Here is a 26,211-nt window from a genome sequence, read left to right on the forward strand (position 1 = left end):
CAAAATGTTTTCAGTGAACCTGCATTCAGGCATAAATGAAAACTGACCATCCAGTGACATCATGAAACATTTATGTGTTGAGAATTTTTTATGAATTTACATGTAACTAAATAAAATACTTCTAGGAAATAAGACCATAATTGTACCCCAAGGAAAATAATAATTGAAAACCTATAGAATAATTATCTTAAAATCTTGGATCCGTGAAGGTTCCTGGCTTTGTGCTTAATAAACAGATAATATGACATGACACGGCTACTGACTGGAGGCAATATGAGGGGGAAAACGGTCTTTGACACCAAGTTTTCTGCTAAATGTATGATCTCACATGACCTTGTATTATCACTTAAATTGAAAACCCTGGGAATTACCTTTAACAGATGAGTTTCTGACAAATGGAGCCTTCCTTTTGGCTTATCGTTTTTTTCGTTTTAATTTATTTATTTTTTATTTTATATTTTGGCCTCATGGCGTGCGGGATCTTAGTTCCTGGACCAGGGATCAAACCCGCGCCCCCTGAAGTGGAAGCGTGGAGTCTTAACCACTGGACCGCCAGGGAAGCCCCCTTTTGGCTTATCTTTGACTGTATTTTACAGTTACCTGTGTATTGTTGTTTTCCACCAAAGACATGCTACTCAAAGTTCAGAGAACTCTCCTGAAATATTTTTTCTTCTCCCTACAATTTACATTGGCCCACGTGTCCCCTCACTGTTCTGGATCTCACTCTACCTTATCACAGGTGAGCACACGAGGGTCTGCCTGGTAGAGGGTCAGAGCTCTCTGAATAGCATGGTCCCCAAGCCCCAGTAAATACTAGATCTGAAAAGGGTAAGGGGGCACCCTCTCTGGTTTTCTTTAGGATCAGCTTGTTACTAGGTTTTGGGTAGACCCGCATGTACTAATTTTCTTAGCTATGCTCACATTTGTAAAAATGGCATAAAAGAAAAGAAATGAACATAGCAAGGATTGGAAGAACCTGAGTTTCTCACTACCTCTCACCATCCCCCAGTGTTTGTGCTGCCTGCCTATATTTTATGTGGCAAGTGGGCAAAACTGCTCCATGTAGAGATGGAAGATTTTTCCCGGTTATAAGATACTTTTCAATATAGGTTGTCAAAGTAAATACTGTAATATCTTTTTCTTATGATATTCCTATGGTAGAGAATGCCAGAAACATTAGGAAAACAAAAATTCACATGTCGATACTAATTGTTTAAAAGTTAAACCTCATTAGAGTATGTTTGCATATTTAAAATGTCTCCGAGGAGGAAGGTAACACGCTGGGAAGGAAGGATGAGGATAAGAACATTATGGAACTTTTGGACTTTATTCATAAAAATGAAATAATTAGGCCTGAGATGGCTTTTCAGTTGTAGGCCTCTCATCCCGTATTTCCCTTTGAATGACTGTCACAATAAGCTACCAGTCACCACACTGTGTGTAATCAGTGTGACATCTGGCTCCATAAGAGGCCACTGTTTCTCCAGCGTTAGCTAAACCAGTGCACTTCCTGTTGCTGGATTAACTGTCAGAGCCACAGGGTCTGATTTCCCTCCTGCTGATTTACAGTCCCTGTCCCGTTCTCTGTCGGCACTTGGATATCATTCCCGCTTTGAAAAAACTTACTCCTTTGACAAATATATACAAAACAGAGAGCTAATGGGGTGACTAATCTATTTGAAGAACCTTCTACATCCTTTTGTGATCGATGATTCCTACTTGGCTTGACACATGTACATTTGGCACCTTTTCCTTGACAAGTAAACCAAGATTGTGTGGTTTTCGTCGTGGCCTATGGTGTAGAAGCGGAGAATGAGGAAGAAAATAATTTGAAGATTTGCAGAGAGAAGGGATTGGATTTCACCCTGTCGTGGAGTCAGTCCATTGGGATAAACCAAGTCACTAATACCAGGCAGAGGAAGTGACCGAATTTTATATTTTGTGTCAGACACAACCTCAAAACAAAGAGGAACCACTCCAAGGACCTGGCCAGATGCAAGCCTGGTAAGTCGCTGCGTAAGATGGAAACTTTCTTGTGAAGCAAAACACCAGCAAGAATATATTTTAGGAAGAAATGTTTGGGTTTTGAAAAGTTTTATACTTTCTATAACTGTGACTGTGTTAAAATAAGAATTCTGACATGGTGGGAGATGTGATTTGGGGGTATTTTGCTGGGCTGCTTTGGGATATGTTTTCCTTTGGAGGAAGAAGAGTCAGAAAAATATTCTTGGTTTTACCATCTAAAGCTATTCTAGCATAAAGTCAAATTGCCAGAGACTTGGTGTTTGAGGATCTAGGCAGGTTGATGACCTTGAATTGTGCTTTTCTTCAATATATTCTGAAATGTCAACTGGTTGGATGTGTAGAGTTCTTGCTGAACACTCACTGATGGAAGATTTTATTGGAAGACTCAAGTCTATTCTGATTTAAAGAGCTATAGTTCCATAAAAAAAAACAAAAAACAAAACTTTGCTTTTTGCCCTTTATTTAATAATATCTTTAGTGTTAAAGAGACAAAACCATGACCAAAGCAGTTGATGGCAAATACATTACGAAGAAAACCTGTAAACAGTAAAAATGTTAGAATAAGATCGTGTATTTCCAAAGAAAAGCTGAAGATTTAAACTTCAAAAAAACAGAGATAGAAAAGGTAACTTTTTAGTTCTGCTTATCCATAAAAATTGCCACTATTTTTGCAATCACACCTACTAAGATGGCCTTTATATGGTGCTTTTGCCCTCATCAAGCGAGGGGGGAAATACCTAAATGTGAAATCACTGCAGTTTATTAAATGTCAAAGAGGAACTTGTTAACCAGACAAATCAGATAACCAGCTGCTGTGCAGAGCAGTTGCCAGCCATGGGAAATGTCAGCACTCCCTTTAGAGAAAGACAGCTGATGACTACAAAAAATGCATAGTTTATAAATAATTAGAAAAAAAAGATGAGAAGGTGTGCCACTCGTGTTAACCTATATGTTCCTCAGAAGAATAAATATTAGAATGTGTCATTAATAACAATGATCAAATATGATTGTGTTAGAAAATGAGAATGTAGACTACATTTCTGCCTAATTCCAGAATCTCAATTAGATACACGGGCAGGATATGAGCAGAGGATTGAGATTTCAAGGACAAGTGTTGGGGGAGGGGAGGCTGTCCAGGGAGTGGTCAAGGCCCCTTTGTGTTTATGAACTGAAAAGACAAGTTTCCCAGGAAGGAGTCTTTGTCAGGAGATGGGATTTTTCCACTTTCTCTCCCGGGAATTTCTCTTCCCTGAAATGAGGGCAGATGGAGCCTTCCATCTCCTTTCTGGATGCTCTCTCTCTCTCTGTCTTTGAAAAGGAGGAAATAAAATTCCCAGGAACGGATCCTGGCCAAGAAACCCTAAGGGGATCTATGGGATTCTAAGAGGTGGACCTAAGAAGGCCTATGAGCCCCTGCAACTTGTGCAGAATTGCTGGTTGAAGAACGACTCCTTTGCATGAGTAGCGTGTTCGAAGGGAAGAACTCACACAGGTGGAAGAGAGACACGTCTTTGAACTACGCTGCCTTGGAAGCTGGACTTCTACTGCTCCGGCATCTCAGGATATTTAGGAGAAGAGCAGGCCCAGTCCAAGACCCTTGTGCTTTGTGTGCAGTGCCTGTGTAGGAGAGAGAGTAGAAAATGTTTCTTGCCCCGTGTGAACAAGTATGGGTCATCCAGAGAAATCTGAGAACCCTATAACTGGGTTAATCTTGCCCAAGCGGTGGTAGAGAGGGTCCTGACCATGGAAGGAGCCAAGGCTTACTGAGGCATCTCTGACCTCCACCCAGGAGGGGTGAGCGGGAGGCTCACGTGGAGACCCAGAACACTGAGCGTTAAGAGCACAGTAAGGACGAGAGGTGCATGGCTCTGAGGATCAGGGCAAGGACAGAAGTAACGTTGGTGATGAGTTCAGAGCAGAATGGGGCTGGTGGAAAGGAGGGAATCGTGAGAAATGACTCTGAACTGGTTCTGCTCACAGAGCCTGTGCACTGAGGCTGGGTGAGCGGGGCAGGGCCACCGTGGCCTAAAGGTGCTGCAGCACTTGGGCAAACTGGATAAAATCTCATATTATGGACTAAAAGTTACCCTAAGAAATCTTCTATTCCATGTCCCTCATTTCACTCACTTGGAAAGTGAAGCCTAGAGATGAATCCACGATTCCATAACTAATCATGGCAAAGCCTGGCCAGAACCTGCCCATTGAGTGGTCAGCTGTGCCTTGAGGCTGTCATGACTAATCTCATTGTTCCTTTTCCCTTGTTTACGTCTGTCACCACGAGGAGCCCAGCCCACAGGGCCCTAGTCCCCTCCTGGACTCTATTTACCATGTGGTTCTGCAGAGCCCCTCTTCCCCTGTCTCTCAGTCCTCCCCAACTCCTGGAACCTTCCACAATGCCTCTGCAACTCGCTGCAAGCCATCAGCTTATTTCTTTGTATCCCTCAGCTTTCCTTTCTGGATGGTCCCCTCACTGCCTAACTGAACCCAAGTCTCCCCGGAGGACCCTGCAGCTCCTCAGGTAGCAGGGGGTCGATGTCCTCTCCCCCCCCCCCCCATTGCTCCTTCCACACCCTTTCCCCCTGTCCTGACATCTCCCAGCCTTAAACCCCATCTCATCAGACTCTGCCACCCACTCCCTCTCATTGTCAGAGTCATCAGCTGGGGTCAAGTGTACTGTAAAGCCTAAAACTTCAAATGCCGCCTTGACGCCTTGGAGCCTCACAGGCCCCAAAGGCCTGATCCTGAGTTGCCCTGCTCTTGCCAGATATGCCTCCCACCCCAGTGGGAAAGGCTTCCTGTCAGTTGGGTCAGCTGCGCCCCACGTGGTCCTCAAGCTGACAAGTTCACTTCCCTGAAAAATTACCCAAACAAGCCAATCAGCCCCTCCCACGGAGCACAGGGGCACCACACCCTCTTGTTACTACAAAGTCTGCCCCCAGGCTTCGCTGGTTCACTGTAATCTTGAAAGCAGCCCCCGTGAGACCCTGCATGGCATGCGGTGCCCTCCTCCCCCAGCTGTGAGTGTGTGTGGCTGGTGAACCACTGCCCTCTCCTCTGTCCCGTGTTGAGCATCCTGTGTCCCATGCTATTCAGACAGGGACCCCTCCCTCACCCATGAGTGGATGGAAGGGGATCACAACAGTCAAGTCCCCTCATTTCTGGATCATTTTAGTTCCCGAATCACTATCACTCACTTTTCTCATATTAACTCTTGTTGATTTCAACGTACACATCTGTGATCCTTGCAGTGCCCTGGTCTTCAGGTCCTTTCATTCTTGTTCCCTATAATCTTGTCCTCCACCCTCCGTCAGCCACTCACTTCCACGTCCTTACCTCCCATGACCTTCATCTACGCCTCCCACTTCCCGCCTCCATCCCCTGTCTTTTCAGTTACTCATACAGCACCTTGAGCCCCAAAATCCTTTGACCCCAATGGGACCTTCATTCCATCAACTCTGTCACCTATTCCCTGTCCCTCACCCCCTTTCTTCCCTGTCTGCCCAGTTAAATGGCCAATTGTTACAATCACTCTCTTGTGCACACCCTCATCCCCCCTTGTTTTTGTCTTTTTCATCCTTCTCATTCAACAAACCTGCCTGACCCTGCCCTCATTCTCTCTGTACTGTGTCTGCGCAGCTGAGAGTGGCTCACGCACATTCACACTACACATGACATTCAAGACCACCGTCCCCAAGTGGGCCCTGATGCTGCCTTGAGAACATCCTATATTTCCCTGGTCCGTGTGCTCTCCTGCTCACCTAAAGAAATATTTCACGCCTTTTCCTCTCCTAAAACCCCCAACACCTTTTCCCTGTGCTCTGTCTCAGCTGATGGCTTTGTTTTCTACTCACTGAGAAAACTGAGGTCATTGGAAGAGAGCTTCCAAACTCCTGACACATGTCCAATCAGGAAGCATGTGACCCCATGTTCCTGCCCCTTCACAGGGTGTCCAGGCTCCTGCGGCCAGGGGCCCTCCCTGGGAACTAGACCCTATCAGCATCACTTCTCAAGGACACTCCTCCAGCAATCGGGCCCTTTCTCTACTGGGTCATTCTCACCAGAAAGCAAATAGGTTTTGTTTCTCCCAACTTTTTATTGACGTCATTTTTTCCTCATTATTTCTCTGCTCTCCTTCAAAAAGAAATGTCTCAAGAGTGTTCTCCAATTTTTCTCACCCTATTTCCTCTTGAACCTGCTGTAATCAGATTTTACTCCACTTCAGCAAATCCCTCTGGAAAATGTCAATAATAATAATTTCAAGCACAGCGGTCATCTCTCAGTCCTCATCTTACCTGACACGGTCGATCTCGGTCTCCTCCTGACATTCCTTCTTCCTTCACCTTGAACTGCGTGTGCTCTTCTGGTTTTCCTTCTATCTCACTGGTAGCTCTCAGTCTTTGGCTGTTTCCCCATCCGACGTTTTTACTGTGGAGCTCCCAGGGTCTTGGGCCTTGGACTCGTCTCCTGTTGGAATGCTCTCTCTTTGGGTGATCCAATCCAGTCTCAGGGCTTCAAATACCAGTCATATGACGACAACTCCCAGATTTACACATCCAGCTGGGACCTTGACCTTGAGACTCACGGCCAACACTTACCCAGCATCTCACTTCGATGCTGTAGCAGAGTCTAATCAGAAGGGCAGGACCACTATGAGTGATAGGAAATTGGCAGGGCGGGGGCGGGATTCATTGCAGGGATTCGAATTTCTGCAGTTGTGGAGTTGCTGAAGGGTCTGTGAAGAGCTGTTGACTCTGCCCCTGGGGGCCTTCAGGTGCCATAGGTCAGCTGTACCTGCAGTTGGGAGGAAGAGCTGGACCTGGAGTAGGAGGGAGCCGGATGACTGGGGCCACATCTGCCTCTCGCTGTCTCTGACCTGGACCACACGCCGGCCTGCACCCCGGCCCCGGGGGTCAGCAGAGCTGGGGAGGGGTGGGGCTAGGGAGGCTGCAGGATCTGCTACCCGCCCTGGCAGCGCAGTGGCCAGCGTTTCGGCCACAGTGCAGGCAGGTCGTGGCCTAACCTTAGACGCTACCTCATCTGCACCTTCCAAACTCAGCGCAGATTTACCTGCAGCCTGACCAGGAGCCACAGGAGGGAATGGGCTCTGTCTTAGCTCAGCTGATGCAGCTCAAAACCCTCATCGTGTCTAATGGATTCTCACACGACATGTTCCAAACTCTCCCCTTAAATCTTCCCCAACTACCATCTTTCTCCATCCTTCCGAGAATCTGAGTCATTCTTGATTCTTCTTTTTTTCTCACCCCCCTCCCCCATATTCCATTTTCCAGGAAGTCTAGTCAGCTGTGTCTTCAAAAAACCCAGAATCTGACTACGGGGTCCAAGCGCCATAATTTCCCACCTGGACCATTGCAGGGACTGCTCTCTGCTCCCTCACAAACCCCCTCCCCGTATACTTTCCACCTGGCAGGCTGGGTGGCCCCTTTGAAGCAAAAGTCAGATCACACTGTGCTGCCACACAAACCCTGTTTCACTTGGAGTGAAAACCAAAGTCCTGCCAGCGAGCCGCCTCCAAGTCCCTATATCGGCTGTCCTCCGGGCCGGCGTCGCTCCTGCCGCACTGGCTCCCGGGCTCCTTCCGGCTCTCCAAGCGCGCCTGGCACGCTCCGGCCCGGAGCTTTCACGCTGGCCTCGGCCTCGCCTGCCTGGGACCTGATGCTCCCTCCCCTCCTTCAACTCTTCACGCCCCTGCGATGCCCACCCCGACCAGCCTGTTTTCAATTGCAGTCTCCTGTCCCGGTCACCCCTGGCGAGCTCTATTTGCTAAGTAGCTCTATTTTTTAGGAGCAATTATTACATTCTAAGACAGGCTCTGTGCATTATTACGATGATTGTCTGCCTCCACTAAGTAGAACGTAACCGAGTCAGGGCGGGGATTTTGACTGTTTTGTTTACTGATGTACCCCAGGGGCTTCGTCGATGTTTGTTGTATGAACTGAATGTTCTTAGTGTTTGCTTCCCCCTAATTGGAGGAGATGGATCTTAAGAAGGTTACCTTGTGCATTTCTCCATTTTTAGGAGGCATTCTTTCTACATCATTCCAAGGAATTTCTGCGGGAAAGAGAACCCTCCCTATTGTTTTAGGGCTTCGATTATAAACATCTTTTCTTTTTACCTAACTAGATCTTAACTATAAGAGTTGTCATCACTTTAACTCACCCTGGGAGCATGTGATTAAGTATTAGAGACGTACAGAGATGTAGTGGGACACACTCCTCAGCCTTCTTCTAAGGACTGAGTTCTGGGTTCCTTTCACCTAAGCCCTTGAGAGAGCTTTCAAAGTTGGGAAAAGAGGCCACTTGCTCGGGAACTTGATGCAGTTCGCTGTCCCTGCAACAGAGAGGTCTGAAGGAAGAGAAACCACTACCTGATGTGAGAGGAGGTTCCTAGAAAGTGAGGTAGGTGCCTTGGTGCCAGTTATGAATCTCCGAGATGGCGTTCTCTGGCAGCGGACGCAGAACAAGGAAAGGTTTAATCACGGAGGGTTTGCAGCTTGAAATGAAATGTTACTGAGCCTTTTTAAATGTCATGTGCCTGTCCCTTGGGGCGCTGCATCACACTGTACTCCGGTGACACCTTTATGGGACTGTCCTCTAACCAGTCCGAGTGCCACTCCAGAGCTGGGGTGATGTTTTTCCTCTCACCTCCCAGAGCTGGCAGATGCCGGGACCAGGAAGCAGCTCGCTGAGGGCCTGTTGGGTGGACAGAGAATGAACGAGACATCTCCTGGATCAGCATCAGGAAAGAACAAGGAAAGGGAAGGGGCAGGGGGAGAGGAGGTGGCCCTTTGAGAGCCCCTGTGGGATTTGTGTAACGTAATGTAACTCATGCATTCCTGGCATGTGCTAAACGGTAGCTATTTGTATTTCATTTAATTTTACTAACTTCATGAGGTGTACGTTATGGCCCCTTTTTGACATGTAAGGAAACATTGGATCTGAGGACGGGTGTGCACTTTAGCGCCACTTAACTAGCGCTGGTGGAGCCAGGATTCAGCCTCAGGCCACGCACCTTCCCTGATCCTATCTCTCCATGTGGTCCCCAGAAAGGACGCCCGGAAGCACAAGGCAGTCGTATGTATGTGTGTAAAACGCACACTGTGCACGTAGGCGGGCAATCTTCACCACAGACATGAGTAGGAAACTGGAGAGAACTTACCTTCTTTTAATCACCAACTTCCACCTGGCCCCTGGACCGCCATGCACTGTCTTGTGGTTCCAGATGTCCTCACCCTGGGATGGAATGCAGTCGTATTCCATCATTTAAACTCCGAGCCTCAGTCCTTTCACCTGTAAAACTGAAATAATTATATCCCCCCACCATGGGTTCATTGTGAAGATTAAGTAAGAATACAAGGCAACATTATTGAGGGCTCCCTATATACCAGACACTATTCTAAGCACAGTGCGTGGATTAGTTTATTTAATCCTCACAACCAGCCTATGTGGTGGGTATAATTATTGTCATCATGATCATTTAGTGAGTGAGGGGCTGGACATCAGAGATTAAGTGACTGGTATAAGGCTACCCAGCCAATGGCAAAGATTCAGACCTGGGCTGCCTGACTCCATGGGTCCCTGTGCCATTTCACCTCTGCTGTCTTAAAAAACAACAACAAATAAACAGAACCTCTAAAATAAGATAATAACTAAAATAATAAAGATCATAATAAAATAGCTACCACTTACTAAATGCCAAGTTGTACAAAGCTCCATGCTTGCTACCCTCCCCTGGTCTCACTGTGAGCCCCCAGCCCCTCACAGAGTTAGCGGGGGTAAATGACATGACAAGTGCCTCACATAATAGGACATTAATAAATATTTGGTCTGGTTTTCACCCAGAGACAACCAAAATTAATATCTTTATATAGAAACTTATAGATATTTTTTCTATACCTATTTACAAGTAAATAAATGTGGATTGTATCATACAACCTTTTTTTTTTTACTTTCCCAAATATCGTAAACATTTTTCCATGTCAATACATATCAATCAACAACATGCTTTCTCAATGAGTGAGAATGAGCCCTCAAGTTGGAAAATACTGGCTCTTAGGGGTGAAAAAAATCTTAGATATTACAATGTATTGTGACCCTTCAAAGGACCACAGTACATAAACAGATGTACATCATGGTATTAAAATTTCATGGGGGCTGGGACTTCCCTGGTGGTCCAGTGGTTAGAACTCCAAGCTTCCACTGCAGGGGTCAGGGGTTCGATCCCTGGTCAGGGAACTAAGATCTCCACAAGCTGCATGGCATGCCCCCCGACCCCCACCAAAAAAAAAAAGAAAAGAAAAAATTTCATGGGGGAAGGAGGTGGGTGAGAAACTATTAAGATATTAGGGTAAAAAAGTCTAAAAAGGCTCCTTACAGGGACAATATTGGAAAGAGGTCGAGAAACAATGATCTACAACATCATTTTACATAATGGATAGTATTCCTTTGCATGAATGTGCCATGTTTATTGAACTGAAATATTGTTCAATCTGTTATTGAAAACTGAGGATGTTTCCAATTTTTAGCACTATAAACAATGCTGCAGTGAGCGTCTTTGCAGCTAATATTTTGTACATCTTTTTAATTATTTAAGATCAATTGCTAGAAGAGGAATTACAGGTCAAAGGATGTCTCAAAACTTCCGATATATGTTCAAGACTCTACTTCAGGCAGTTTTCAGAGAAATTTCCAATTATGTATCACTTATACAGAAACTGGAGGAAGGGGTAAGACATTTCTTCATACAACTAAGGTTAATAAATTCACTATTAGTGTGAGTCCATGCTTTAAAAAGTCACTACAAGTAAATGTTTCTCAAGATGTCTTTCGTCCGGAATGTTCTGAAATATATTTTTGCAGCAAATATAAAGGCAGACTAGTGCACTTCCGATCCCCGATCTCATCTTGCTCTCCTGCTGGGGCCCCACCTGACACCCAGAGAAACTGGTGTGACCCACCCAGGAAGGGGGGGGTGAGGCGCATATAAGCTCTCGTGGTCCAGCTCCAAGCTCGTGTGTGGTTGCTCTCTAAGTGTGTGGGTTCCTACAACTGTGGCCTTTTGTTGGGGATGAGGGAGCGTCCATGCTTTTTAAAAGAATCCGCTCTGGTTACTTCCCACTGAATTCTGGTGAAGAGGATCTTGACTCGCCTGGCTGGTCGTTTTTAACCTCTTTTAACCCTTGGCCCCTTGATGGAGGTCTTCCTCCAGTTTGGCTCTGCTGAGGCACCATAGGCCTGCCCCTGGAAGAAGGCCTTGGGCAAACACCCCTTTTGTCCATGACACTGTCCACTACCATCTCCGGGCATCCTGACCCACGGGAGGAAGGTGCACCTGTGCCTGCAGGCGGGGGGAGGCGCAGCGCTGCAGGCATCTCTTCTGCTCAGGTCAACCCAGCGACACCATCTCGGCACCTTTGCACTGGCACCAAGCTCTCCACGTGGTTCTGCTGGAGCCCCTCTCCCACTTGGCTTGTGGTTGGGCTGAAGCATCCTCTCCCCTTCCCCACGGCAGGTGAGGGCAGTGGAGGGGAAGCCCCCCCACACACACCTACATCCAATCGTCTTCACATTCAGTCTCATTACAGCTCGCCTTGGGGGCGGGCGAAGCTTTATAAAAGCGGTCTTCAGCTCTTATGCATCTTGTCTAGGTGTGAAATTTGGCAGTCCCTAGAACCTATGATTTCTCAGTCTTAACTAAAGCAAGTCAAGTCACATCCTAATTTTCTGTTAAAATTAAAAGTAAGAACAGCACCCATTAAATATGACGAAATGTGCTGAGACTCCAAAAGCTTTCAGAAGAAAAACACATGAACCATCTAGAAGATTAAACACTTTTTTTTGAATAATTGAGTTACAGCAGCAGTGACATCTAATGCCTCAGTAATTTAATGCCATTTCTATGCTCACAAGGCAGCTCACATATATATCTCCTCTGTATCAAAAGTGTATAACCCAACATTTTTATTGTTGCTTACTACTTCAGTCAAGGTAAGAGTTGGTGCTATTTTAAATACAATAGAATAAAAGTATTGGAAAATATACCCAGTGACTGTGTTTTGGCTCTTGGCAAATCAAATGATAGAGATTAGGGCTTTCAAAGCTTCTGTCAAGTCCCAACTTTTTAAAGATAAATTTGGCTAGTTATGCTTAAAATGGATATTTTTTGATTCACAGAATAATTTCTATCCACTGACTTCTTTAACATTTCCATTCAGAGCAAAGCTTATAATAACTGATGAATCTCTGAGAACAGTCGTTCCAATTTTGTTCCTAGAGTATGTTCGCTTTTGATAATGTTGTTCTTATTATTGGTTATCCTAATTTGTACTGACTAGATTTTTTTAAAACCTAGCTTAATTTTATGGGAACAATTGAAATCTCATATCAAGTAAATAAATGTTGACTAGAAAATTCAGGCGTTAAGTCCCATCGTTGTAAATTGGAGCGTAAGGCAGTCAGATAACTTTAAATTACAGATGATGTGTAATTTTAAATTAAATTTAAATTAACCAACATCTCTTGTGCTCCAGAATGAATTTCTAAAATTTGAGCTGTTTTTCAGCCACCATTCCTGAGGGTGTTTTGTTTTGTATTAGTTTAGTTTAAATTTAGTAGAGAATTAGATTTTTTCTTACTTTGAGAGCAGGGATCAAAATCTGTTCCAGCTGTCTAGTGCCCAACATTTCGTGTCTGAAAACAAGGACTCTTGTGTAGTGTTTCTCATGGATTTTGTGGATCAGGGTTGGGTTGGCTCAGCTGAGTAGCTCTGGTTGACAGCATCTGTTGTGGTCAGTCTGAGGGTGGCAGCAGTTGGATTAGCCGTGTGTGGAGCATCTGGGGACTGGCCAGGTGTTTCTCTCTTCACATGGTCTCTGCTTTTGACTAAAGAAGTTTGTGCTTCCTCATAGCATGGCAGCCTCAGACTTCTTACATGTGGTGCAGGGCTCCAAAAGCTAGTGTCCTGAGAGAGACAGGAGGAAATTATATTGCCTATAATGACTTTGCCTTAGAAGTCATTCTATGTCACTTCTTCCATAGTCTATTCATTGAGACAGTCATCAAGTCCCACCCAAGATCCAGTGGAGGAGACATAGACTCCATCTCTTGATGGGAGAGCTGAAAAGTTCTGAAAGAGCATGTGGGGGTCAGGAGTGTTGTCATGGCCATTTTTGGAAAATACAATATGCTACAGTTTGTCCTCTGGCTACTGTCATCTGCATCCCTTCCATATGCAAAATGCATTCATCCCCTCTCAGAAGACCCCTAGATCTTGCGCATTAAGGTACCAGACTCAGGCTTGAGGTTCAGGATCAAGTTATTTAAATCAAGCTTATGTACAGCTGAGGCTTCTCAAGTGCGTTTCTTCACATACAGCTCGTTGTGTAATATTCCTCTCAATCTGAAGTCTTGCAAGCTAGAGAGAACTTACCTGCCCTCTGCATGTGCAGCCTACAATAGTGAGACAGCATAGGATAACTGCTATAGATGCTCCCACTCAAAAGGCAGTAACAGGAGAAACACAGCAATTCTAAAATCCAGTCCCGCACCTGCTGCCAGGTTCTTGGTTAGGGGTCAGGCCTATGACTCTAGGAAAAATTCCTGACAGCTCTTGACTCTGCCCTCCAGGCTCTTCATTCCTCCCTGGGAGTAAAATGTAGCCCATGTTTGCAGCTGAGTGGTTTTCCCATCCTGCTTTTTGTGTACAGAAGTTTGTGGGTCCAAAGGGGTCTCTTTATTTTATAACATTTCTATGCTTTTCTGTCCCAGTTGATGTTATTTTCTGCTACCACAATTCTCCTAAAAGCTTTGTGGGTTTCCTATAAATCATACTGAAGTCTATTTGGTAGGAAAATGGCAAAATATTGAAACAGAAAATTCCACAGGAAAACATACAAATGGCCTTTAAATATATGAAAGGAAGCTTACATTTGCTCAAAGTAAGAGAAACGCAACTTGCAACTCACTAAGTCAGCACGAGGGGGCTTCTGCAGTGCTAGTAATTTTTCTGTTTCTTCATTGGTGTGCTGATTACAAGAATGTGCTCAGTCTGTGAAAATTTACCATCTCCGCACTTCTGATAGGTACACCTTCTGTATGTACATTGTACGTAAATAAGTTAACAAGCAAACTGCCCTGAGATACCACATCTCACTTACCAGGCAGGCAAACATCCCAAAGTTAGACAACACATCCTGTAGAGAAGGTGGTGGGAAACCGGCCCACTCATCCAGTGCTGGTGGGTGTGCCAGCTGCTGGCACCCCTGGGGGCATTTCGCAATATCTAGCAAAGTTATGTGTGCGCTCATCCTTTGACTTTGCAGTGCCATCTCTAGGAGTCTGTGTCAGAGACATGCAGGCAAAGTTATGACATGACAATATGCACATGGCTGCTTATTGCTGCTCTATTTGAAATGGCAAGAGATTGTCAAAAACCCAAATGTCTGTCAGTAGGCGTTGGTAGCTGTTACTTTCACACAAAGGGTCACTCTGCAGCTGTAAGAGGAATGCGAATGGTCTGTACACCCACCCTGGAGGGAGCTCGCCATGTGTTACCTAAAACCCTGAGCTATGGAACAGTGTTAAAGAGGGACAGAGTGAAACAGCATATGAGTTCACCCATAGTTTCAAAAAGAAACAAGTGAAGAATAAACAAAACTAATAAAAAATGTTTACCTTTGGGTAGGGGGGAATTAGGGTGGAGGGAACCAAGATGAACCTTTACTTCAGAAACATGAAAATGTTTTACATAATTTTAAGAAATTGAAAAGCACCTTTAAAACAATACAAAAGGAAGCAAATGAACCTAGTAATTGTATATCAAGTGCGCGAAGGTTAGACTGAGAGTGAGTATAGTTACCATAAAGTGTGTCATCCTAGTTGGGACACTTTTGAGAGTGAAAAGGGGTAGTTTTAATAATTATTCCCAGACAACGGGTATAAACCAGACTGACCTTGGCCAATCGGGACTGGTGACTACCCCAGGTTGGATGTTATTAAAGAATTACTCATTTCTGTTTGATGTAATAATATCACTTATAGATGCATATTGAAGTGTTTACAGGTCACATGACCTCATGTGTGGAATTTGCTTGCATACGTTGCTTCTCAGAGTGTGCGTGCATCAGGATTACCCGGAGAACCTGGGAAAACATAGAATACTGAGTCTCCCCCCAGAGATTCTGATCCAGTGGGTCTGCAGTGCAACTAAGAATTTGCATTTCCAAGAAGTGTCTAAATATGCTGGCTTTGCTGGGTTTTAGATAGTTTTGAGAAACTATGTATCTGCACACACAAACACATCAGCTCGTCCTCTCTGCCCCCGTGTGTGTGTGTGTGTGTGTGTGTGTTAGTGGGGGAAGGCTGCAGTGAGATTGGCAATGTGTTGATCATTATTGAAGTTGGGTCATGAGTCCATGAAGGTATTTTCCTATTCTTTCCACCTTTGTGTATGCTTGAGAATTTCCTTACTATAAGTTTATATATGTTTTTCAATTCAGGAGGTTGAGGTCCAACTCAAATGGAACCTCCTGTATTGCCTTGATTCATTTAATTGGATCACACTGATTTTTCTTTATTATTATAAGAATCATATTTATACTTCTGCCAAAGTAAAAGCCAATAAAAATGAAACACATAAAAAATTCACCCTAAATGCTCTTATCTGTGATCCACATTTTGATTTTACATACAACTGTGACCCGATGCAATAAAAAAAACTACAGAATTTAATCAGAAAATGAATTTGAAATAGATATAGAAAATCATTTTCTTATTTTTCTTTAATGCAGAAGCAACTCTTTTAATCATTCTCTTGTATCGCTTGTCTCTGTTATAACTTTCCTAAAGTTTTCTCTTCCTATACTTCCTCTTCTCTCCTTTTTCCTTCTCTTTTCTTCACCCCCTTCTGCCTCCTTTGTCTTTTCCTTCCTGCTCTCTGCCTTTCTAAATATATTTTAGATCTTTGGGGTTTTTTGTTTTTAAGTAAGGTCCTGCATGATTTGGTTTTAGTTTGCAAAGTGATTATGTTATTTTATATATTTCTCTCAAAAATTGAAATTGCTTTGAATTTATGTGAACTCTTTAATTGATTTCTTTTCTTTTTTTTTTTTTTTTTTTTGGCTGTGTGGCACATGGGATCTCAGTTCCCTGACTGGGTATTGAACCCAAGTCCCCTGCAGTGTAAGCACAGGTCTTTTTTTAAAAAAAATATTTATTTATTTGGCTGCACTGGGTCTTAGGTGCAGCATGTAGGATCTAGTTCCCTGACCAGGGATGGAACCTGGACCCCCTGCACTGGGAGCGTGGAGTCTTAACCACTGGACCTCCAGGGACTTCCCTAGTTGGTTTCTTTTTAAACACCTGAGTATCATCAGTACACCTCCATAGGAAATAAAATCCCACCATTGCGGTGAGAGACCACATCTTCGGGCCTCTATAAGTGGTTTGGTTTCTTCCTAGGTGTGCTCCCAGGGAGCCTGTGGTCTGACTGAAACATGTACTTTTACACTAAACCCCGAGATGCCCACTCATGACAGGCTTCACTGCCCACTCCCTGCATTCTAAAGACTGTGTAATTTAGCACAGTAAGGGGAAATGCTGCAATACTTTATATTCTTTACAAAACGTCATATTTTGTAGCAGTTACGAAAGAACAAACCATGACTCACACAGTTTTACTGGCGCCGTGTGGACTTGAGGTGAGCTCCCGAGTAACGTGACCTCACTGTGTTCTTTTGGCTGAAACATCAGCAGAAGCTGATAATTCAGATACTGAGAAATCTGTTTAGGAGATAGTGGCACACATAAAGTCCCTCTGTAGCTCACAGTCTTGCAGTCTGTTCTATTCTACATACGTTTGTCCGAAGTTTTAACAGGAAATGTTTGGTTAACCACAATCCTGCTCAACTTTAAACAACTAATTTAATATCTTTAAAAATCTGGCTTTGAAATAGCTTCTCTGAAAAAAGAAAAAAAGTCATAGATTTCTTAGATAGAAAATACAGGCCAACTATCAGAACAGGTGATCACTGTTTTCTTAGTCACTCCTGAAATGATGGTAATAGCAGCTAACATTTTTATAGCCCTTGCTCACTTGTAAGCACTTTCCTAAGTGTTTTACATTATATGTAATTAATTTCCATTAATCATATAATTTTCACTGCTATCTTATGAGGCAGGGACTTTAAATAATGATTGGAGATAAAAAATAAATTTGCCTCAGTAGATAAATAAATTTAGAGGGAAGTAAATTCGCCTGAATGTACTCATGTGTAAAATAGGTATAGTCAACAAATTTGATGGTGGGAAATAATGGAAGGTATAACAAAATGGCTTAAATTATTTTTTCTAAATAAGTATTTTTAAAAACTACTGAATAGCTTGGCTTAAAATACTTCTTGGGTGTGGTTTTATCTTAAAATATTCAGAAAAAGAGAAAAGGTTTGACCCGTTTGGGAAGTCTCTTAATCACTTCACAATATATGAAATGAAGTGAAATGAAATCATTATGCTGTACACCTTAAATGTATATGGTATGTCAATTACATCTCAATAAAACTGCAAAAGTTAAAAAGAAGTCTCAGCACTAAACATTGTAAGGTTAAGCAAGGAAATTGTTCGATGTAACATACAATTTGGAAGTAAGAAAGACATTCAAAGGAAGTTAGTAGTGTATGCCATGGTTTTTTTTTCTTTCTCTCTTTCTTTTTTTTTCCTTTTTTCCTGCTAGCCATAAGGAAGTGAACACACAGGAAGAAAAGTAACTTTCTCCTAGAAAAGAAGATTCAGGGAATTTAGATTCCTGGGATAATTAGGAAATAGATACAGATAAAGTCCTAGTAATTAGAATAAGGAAGTAATTAAAGGCCTGACAGCTAAAACAATAAGCTTTCTTGTCAAGTGAGATTGTTCTGTGTGTATAATGTCTTAGGTAATTTCTGATTTTAAGAAAAGGCTCAGTCAGTCTTACCTTAAAGTCAGAAGTGTTAAACTTGAATTCTAGTTCATGTAGTACCAAAATATATCTGGGTGTTTGAGTTTCTTTAAATCTTGCTCTGTATCAGCTTATGTTGGTTATAAATGAGTTAGTAAACATTTTTCCTCTCTTACTATATTTTTGGAAAAGAATATTTGGCTGAATTGTGACTAAGTGTATTACTTCTTAGCTAAACAGTATACCCAGCTCACCTGTGTACCCAAACTTAAAGCATCACTCTTTACCTCGTTTTCCATTGGAAACATAATCAGTGATCTAGGCAAGTGTTCATATACTCAACCCTTTTGTGATAGTGCACATTTTAGGCTTAATATTTTATAAGGGGTGGTCGCACATGTTGTGTCAGTATCTATATGGGAAGCTGAATATTTTCCTTTTTTTTTTTTTGCGGTACGCGGGCCTCTCACTGCTGTGGCCTCTCCCGTTGCGGAGCACAGGCTCCGGACGTGCAGGCTCAGCGGCCACGGCTCACAGGCCCAGCCGCTCCGTGGCATGTGGGATCTTCCTGGATCGGGGCACGAACCCGTGTCCCCCGCATCGGCAGGCGAACTCCCAACCACTGCGCCACCAGGGAAGCCCCTATTTTTAATAGCTTCTTGGAGCTTACTGTTTTCTGAGTGTGGCTGGAAGCACCAGAAAGCAGTGTCTGTTACCTGGTGTTCTGTCGAGACTTATTTACTTGGGCTCTCGACTGAGGTTCGCATAGTTTTCCTCTTGCCCCGGCAGAATCCAAAAACCAGAGCCTCGAAGGAGATGGAAATGTGGCTCCTCAGTTGCCCCTTTCAAGCCAATCAAGCAGGCCAGGGACACCTGAGGTGAGGCAATGACACGCTTCCTCCGCAGTTCTTGCCGAAAGAGTCCAAGAATGAAGGTAATGATCACCTCACCTGGCAGATATCCCTTTGTCCCTATGAGAGCAATTGAGACAACCGCGTCCCATGTTCATACCTAAGGCCGCAATTAGCTGTTGTGTCTCTTTCAGAAAAAGTGGTGCCTGTGAATGTCACTCTGCTCTGGCCTGAGCATCACTTTTCTCCTTGTTTTAAGTGCCGTTTTACCAGGAAATGTCGTGATTGAAGGAAGAAGCTTTAAATAAATAGCAAGGTTTTTTTCCTTTTCTTAAGATTTGGTCCCTAAAAACCAGTTTCCATAGCATCTCTGGAGCTTGTTACATGAACTCAGTTTCCTCTTGTTCCCATCCCCATGAGCACGTCTGCAGAGAACCTGCTCCCTGGGCTACTCAGAAAAGAAGTGTCAAAAAAAAATAATCAATAAACAATAATAGCAATAGAAAAGAGTTTTATTTGCGTCAAACAGGACTAGCCTGGAAGCGCACTTCCCACAGTAGTCTGAGGAGCTGCTCCAGAGAAGCGGGGTTTCCACCACAGTCTTATATCTTGTCAGAACAAAGAACATTAAACAAGTCAGGGATATATTTCTTCAAGGTCAAAACTAAACAAAACACAAGCAAACAAACAAACCAAAAACGGTCACACAGGCCAGCACATACACAGCAAGTCAGCATGGGCTTGGCACCTGGGAAGGGGGTCTTATCATCAGGGAGGACCAGCAAGAGATGCCAGGAAGACATGCGTTTAATCTTTATTTTTAATATGAACATTTTTTTTTTTGGTTGCATTGGGTCTTCGTTGCAGTGCGCAAGCTTCTCATTGACGTGGCTTCTCTTGTTGCGGAGTACGGGCTCTAGGCGCACAGGCTTCAGTAGTTGTGGCATGCGGGCTCAGTAGTTGTGGTGCACAGGCTTAGTTGCTCCACGGCCTGTGGGATCTTCCCGGGCCAGGGCTTGAACCCGTGTCCCCTGCATTGGCAGGCGGATTCTTAACCACTGCGCCACCCAGAAGCCCTGGACAGTCTTTACTTCTGGTCAAAGTTCCCTTTTCTCTAATAATTAAAGCAGATGTACAACGTATGTTTGATAGGCCACAAACAAGCTATTTTAGTTAGCATAACGTTCAAGTTAGCTCGTGTATAAGAATGACTTCCCTATCTCTCGACATGTGAAAATTTCTTTTAGCAGAAGCTATTGGGCAGCTTCGAGCCTCAGTTTTCGTCTTGTCCACTTCCTTACCCATCTTACTCTCCCTCCTATCTTAGAGGAAAAGAAATCCTTCATGTCCCTCCAAAGCCAACTGTTTTCATCTTTGCTAATGGTCTTTCTCTTTTCCTACCTTCCCTGGGGATTTATTTCATCAATTTCCTACTCTGTTTCTCTCATCTATTTATTCCTCTCCCCCAGCCTATAACTGTGTACAACACCCCCAGGTCACACTCTCCATCCAGTTACTCCCCGCATCCTCTCCTTTGTTTCACTAAAGGGTTTTCTACCGTCTCTGCTCCCTCTCCTCTCCTGTATTTCCTGTTCCCTTGAAACCTGGTTTCCGTCCTCACTGCTCGACTGAATTGTCACAGCAAAGGTCATCTGTGACCTCAAATCCAATGTCCTTCTGAGTGGTCACCTTACAATGTCCTTCGAGTGGACCTCTCGACAGCCCTCCCTCCTGACACCTCCTCCCTGGGGAACATGGAGCGCTCTTCCCCTCCCTCTCTGGTCCCAACCTCAGGTGTCACCATGATTCTTTGCTGGGGTCGATTTTCCCTGGGGCTGGGGAGAGGGGCTCGGTCATGGGCTCCTGTCGTGTTCTCTCCAGTGACACTTCAGGCATGGCTCGTCTCTTGGTTCCATTTCTCTTCTTCCCTAGGGTATTAGAGACATGAGAAGGCTTCGAAATATCTGACACAAATTCAGAAGTTGCCATTTTTGTTGCCCTGCTTGCTTTGCCCTAATAAAGGAAGGAGGTCACTTTTAGTGGCAAAGGCCTTGGTCATTCTCTGTCCTGTACCGGCTATTGACATGAGTCACAACAAAAGAGGGTTTTATGAGGACATGTTAAAACTCAGAGCAGCTCTTGTTTCTGGCCCTTTAGGTTTCTGCTGCCCCATCCACGTGCCTCAGTGCATCCCGGGTTCCCGCAGGCGAGGCCCACACTCCCTCACGGGGGAGAGTCACTGCATGAAATAGTTTTGAGGCACAAGTGCGTATCTTCTATTTAGGAAACGGTGGTCCTTATTACAAGGCACACGGCACCCCTTCACCACGGCGTTGAGAACTGTCCAGGGAAATCTTTCTGTGGGCTTGGGGTAATCCCTGAAAGGCAGTCTCCAAAGTTGGACCATTCATGCTACGGATTCTGGGCAGAGACTGTAGATACTTGCTCACTTCTCCTTTCAGCAAAGCCTTCCTTCCTCTTCCACATTTTTTTCCTTTCTGCCCTTCCTTCCTTCCTGCTCATGGGCTGTTTTACTGGAAACCATGAATAACCCCTAAAAATTGCATTTTCATCTTTCTTCTGAAGATCAGAGGACACAGATGACAAAAATCGTGCAAATACTGAACTGAAAGTAGCAAAGGAGCCTGAGCAAGATGTGAGCTTTGTGCCCTGAAGGAGACGGGAAGCAGAGAAGCTGTCAGGGTGGTGCTGGGATGCCAAGGCCCTTCCTGCCCTCGACGTATCGGGAAAGGGGACACACACCTGGGCCCCCCCCCCATCCAGGGAGGTGGCTGAGAGTATCAGAGTCTCAAAACTCAATGCCACGCTGACCCCGTGTCTTAGTAAAGCTTATTTCCAGCACTCGTTAAAACTCCAATGTACTGTTTTTTGGAAGAAGTGAAGATACTGATTTTATCAGGCTCCAAACAGTCCTTTGGTTTTCTTTTCTTTAGACTTAATTTTTATAGGGATGTGAACACTTGATAATTTTCCAAGGAGCACTTATCCACAGGTACACTGTGAGGTTGGAAACGTTTATCAGAAGACTCCTCCTTTTCTTTACCTTATTTTCCAGTTTTGCATATTCCAGACAATTTCAAGTGTTTACCCTGGAATAAAATGCGGCTTTAATTTAAAATGGAAGTGACCTGGGGGGAAGAGGTTGGTCCCACTAATGATACTGTAAGGCGCTGTGCTTCCCTTCAGTATCCTGAATATTCCCATCCATTTATATGCAAACAAAAAGCTGCGGAATTCCCTGGTGGTCCAGTGGTTATGACTCGGTGCTTTCACTGCCAGGGTTCGGGTTCTATCCCTGGTTGGGGAAGTAAGATCCCACAAGCCGTGTAACGCGGCCAAAAAAAAAAAAGCTGCGATTTGTTCCTGTGTTGAGTTTTGCGTCACGTTTCTTTTTGGAGTCAGAGCCCTGGCCAGTTACTGCCCAGGACAATGAAGTGCCATCCAGCATCTGAAACCGCGTAACATGCATCCTTTAGAATAATCCTCAATGTTGGCAACTCAGCTGCGAAGGTTTTTTTTTTGGATCTAATGTCTCTGCAGAAGCTGAAAGGCAAACAGCAGGAAATCTATTGTTTCAGAATTCCATTTTCAGTGGAGTGAGTCCAGGATTTATGTTTGAGATACATGTGGACACAGCAATTCCAAAATTATCTATCTTGCTGAATAGCAGATGTGAGAACAGACCCCAAAATGTGCAACTCCGTGGTTTCCTTTTGCTTAGTTTATAATGATGTCACGGTAATCACTAATAAACAATGACAAGGTTTTCCTCAAACTTTGCCTTGTGTCAGGATCGCCTGGAGGACTTGCTGGTGTAGATGGCTGGGCTCCACCTACAGGGCTTCTGAGTCAGGGGTTCTGGTAATGCTCAAGAATCTGCATTCCTAACCGGTTCCCAGGTGGTGCTAATGCTGCTTGTAGTGAGACCGCGCTTTGAAAACCACTGCTCAGATTACCAAGTGCCAGTATGATCATTACACATGGGCATGGAAATCTGTTTTATTTCACTCTCTGCATATGCAAGAAAACCTGAAAAATTACTATGGGGACTGAAATACTTTTTAAAAATTTAATTTACTTTTTTATACAGCAGGATCTTATTAGTTATCTATTTTATACATATTAGTGTATATATGTCAGTCCCAATCTCCCAATTCATCACACCACCACCACCATCCCCCTGCTACTTTCCCCCCTTGGTGTCCATATGTTTGTTCTCTACATCTGTGTCTCTATTTCTGCCCTGCAAACCGGTTCATCTGTACCATTTTCTAGGTCCCATATATATGTGTTAATATACAATATTTGTTTTTCTCTTTCTGACTTACTTCATTCTGTATGACAGTCTCTAGATGCATCCACGTCTCTACAAATGACCCAATTTCATTCCTTTTTATGGCTGAGTGCTATTCCATTGTATATATGTACCACATCTTCTTTATCCATTCGTCTGTCGATGGGCATTTAGATTACTTCCGTGACCTGGCTGTTGTAAATAGTTGTGCAATGAACATTGTCTGTTTGAATTATGGTTTTTTCTGGGTATATGCCCAGTAGTGGGATTGCTGGGTCATATGGTAATTCTATTTTTAGTTTCTTGAGGAACCTCCATACCGTTCTCCATAGTGGCTGTATCAATTTACATTCCCACCAACAGTGCAAGAGGGTTCCCTTTTCTCCACACCCTCTCCAGCATTGGTTGTTTGTAGATTTTCTGATGATGCCCATTCTAACTGGTGTGAGGTGATACCTCATTGTAGTTTTGATTTGCATTTCCCTGATAATTAGTGATGTTGAACAGCTTTTCATGTGCTTCTTGGCCATCTGTATGTCTTCTTTAGAGAAATGTCTATTTAGGTCTTCTGCCCATTTTTTGATTGGGTTGTTTGTTTTTTTAATTTTGAGCTGTTTATATATTTTGGAGGTTAATCTTTTGTCCATTGATTTGTTTGCATATATTTTCTCCCATTCTGAGGGTTGTATTTCCGTCTTGTTTGTAGTTTCCTTTGCTGTGCAAAAGCTTTTAAGTTTTATTAGGTCCCATTTGTTTATTTTTGTTTTTATTTCCATTACTCTAGGAGGTGGATCAAAAAAGATCTTGCTGTGATTTAGGTCAAAGAGTGTTCTTCCTATGTTTTCCTCTAAGAGTTTTATAGTGTCTGGTCTTACATTTAGGTCTTTAATCTATTTTGAGTTTCTTTTGGTGTATGGTGTTTAGGGCATGTTCTAATTTCATTCTTTTACATGTAGCTGTTCAGTTTTCCCAGCACCACGTATTGAAGAGACTGTCTTTTTTCTCCACTGTATATCTTTGCCTCCTTTGTCATAGATTAGTTGACCATAGGGGCATGGGTTTATCTCTGGGCTTTCTATCCTGTTCCATTGATCTATATTTCTGTTTTTGTGCCAGTACCATACTGTCTTGATTACTGTAGCTTTGTAGTATAGTCTGAAGTCAGGGAGTCTGATTCCTCCAGCTCCCTTTTTTTCCATCAAGACTGCTTTGCTATTCGGGGTCTTTTGTGTCTCCATACAAATTTTGAGATATTTTGTTCTAGTTCTGTAAAAAATGCCATTGGTAGTTTGATAGGGATTGCATTGCATCTATAGATTGCTTTGGGTAATATAGTCATTTTAATAATATTGATTCTTCCAATCCAAGAACAGGGTTACCTCTCCATCTGTCTGTACTATCTTTAATTTCTTTCAGCAGTGTCTTACAGTTTTCTGCATACAGGTCTTTTGTCTCCTTAGATAGGTTTATTCCTAGGTATTTTATTCTTTTTGTTGCAATGGTAAATGGGAGTGTTTCCTTAATTTCTCTTTCAGATTTTTCATCATTAGTGTATAGGAATGAAAGAGATTTCTGTGCATTAATTTTGTATCCTGCAACTTTACCAAATTCATTGATTAGCTCTAGTAGTTTTCTGGTGGCATCTTTAGGATTCTCTATGTATAGTATCATGTCATCTGCAAACAGTGACAGTTTTCCTTCTTCTTTTCCAATTTGTATTCCTTTTTTTTTTTTTTTTTTTTTTTTTGTGGTATGCGGGCCTCTCACTGTTGTGTCCTCTCCCATTGTGGAGCACAGGCTCCGGACGTGCAGGCTCAGTGGCCATGGCTCGTGGGTCCAGCCACTCCACGGCATGTGGGGTCTTCCCATACCGGGGCACAAACCCATATCCCCTGCATTGGCAGGCGGACTCTCAACCACTGTGCCACCAGGGAAGCCCTGTATTCCTTTTATTTCTTTCTCTTCTCTGATTGCCGTGGCTAGGACTTCCAAAACTATGTTGAATAATAGTGGCCGGAGTGGACAGCCTTGTCTTGTTCCTGATCTTTAGGGAATGCTTTCAGTTTTTCACCATTGAGAATTATGTTTGCTATGGGTTTGTAATATATGGCCATTATTATGTTGATGTAGATTCCCTCTATGCCCACTTTCTGGAGAGTTCTTTTTTTATTTTTTAATAAATTTATTTATTTTTCGCTGTGTTGGGTCTTTAATGCTGCGCGCGGGCTTTCTCTAGTTGTGGCAAGTGGGGTTAGTCTTCGTTGTGGTGCATGAGCTTCTCATTGTGGTGGCTTCTCTTATGGTGGAGCATGGGCTCTACACATGTGGGGTTGAATAGATGCAACACACGAACTCAGTAGTTGTGGCTCGTGGGCTCTTGAGCACAGGCCCAGTAGTTGTGGTGCACGGACTTAGTTGCTCAACGGCATGTGGGATCTTCCCAGGCCAGGGCTCAAACCTATGTCCCCTGCATTGGCAGGCAGATTCTTAACCACTGCACCACCAGGGAAGTCCCTCTGGAGAGTTTTTGTCATAAATGGGTATTGAATTTTGTCAAAAGCTTTTTCTGCATCTATTGAGATGATCATATGGTTTTTATTCTTCAATTTGTTAATATGGTGTATCACACTGATTGATTTACATATACTGAAGAATCTTTGCATCCCTGGGATAAATCCCATGGTGTATGATCCTTTTAATGTGTTGTTGGATTCTGTTTGCTAGTATTTTGTTGAGGATTTTTGCATCTATATTCATCAGTGATATTGGTCTGTAATTTTCTTTTCTTGTAGTATCTTTGTCTGGTTTTGGTATCAGGGTAATGGTGGCCTCATAGAATGAGTTTGAGAGTGTTCCTTCCTCTGCAATTGTTTGGAAGAGTTTGAGAAGGATGGGTGTTAGCTCTTCTCTAAATGTTTGATTGAATTCACCTGTGAAGCCATCTGGTCCTGGACTTTTGTTTGTAGGAAGAGTTTTAATCACAGTTTCAATTTCATTACTTGTGATTGGTCTGTCCATATTTTCTATTTCTTCCTGGTTCAGTCTTGGAAGGTTATACTTTTCTAAGAAACT

General features: G+C 43.5%; 1 long non-coding RNA gene across 1 annotated transcript in view; it reads left to right on the top strand.

Moving 5' to 3' along the window:
* The first annotated feature begins 1,614 nt into the window (after window positions 1–1,614).
* The window catches only part of LOC309839024, a 97,362-nt gene continuing 72,765 nt past the window's right edge, over window positions 1,615–26,211 (top strand). The window contains exon 1 of the long non-coding RNA XR_014298444.1: window positions 1,615–2,004. This is a non-coding gene — a long non-coding RNA (uncharacterized lncRNA). The remainder of the gene's footprint in view (window positions 2,005–26,211) is intronic.

The sequence above is a fragment of the Grampus griseus genome (genome assembly GCF_964374135.1).
Source record: "Grampus griseus genome assembly, chromosome: 21".
Lineage (NCBI taxonomy): Eukaryota > Metazoa > Chordata > Mammalia > Artiodactyla > Delphinidae > Grampus > Grampus griseus.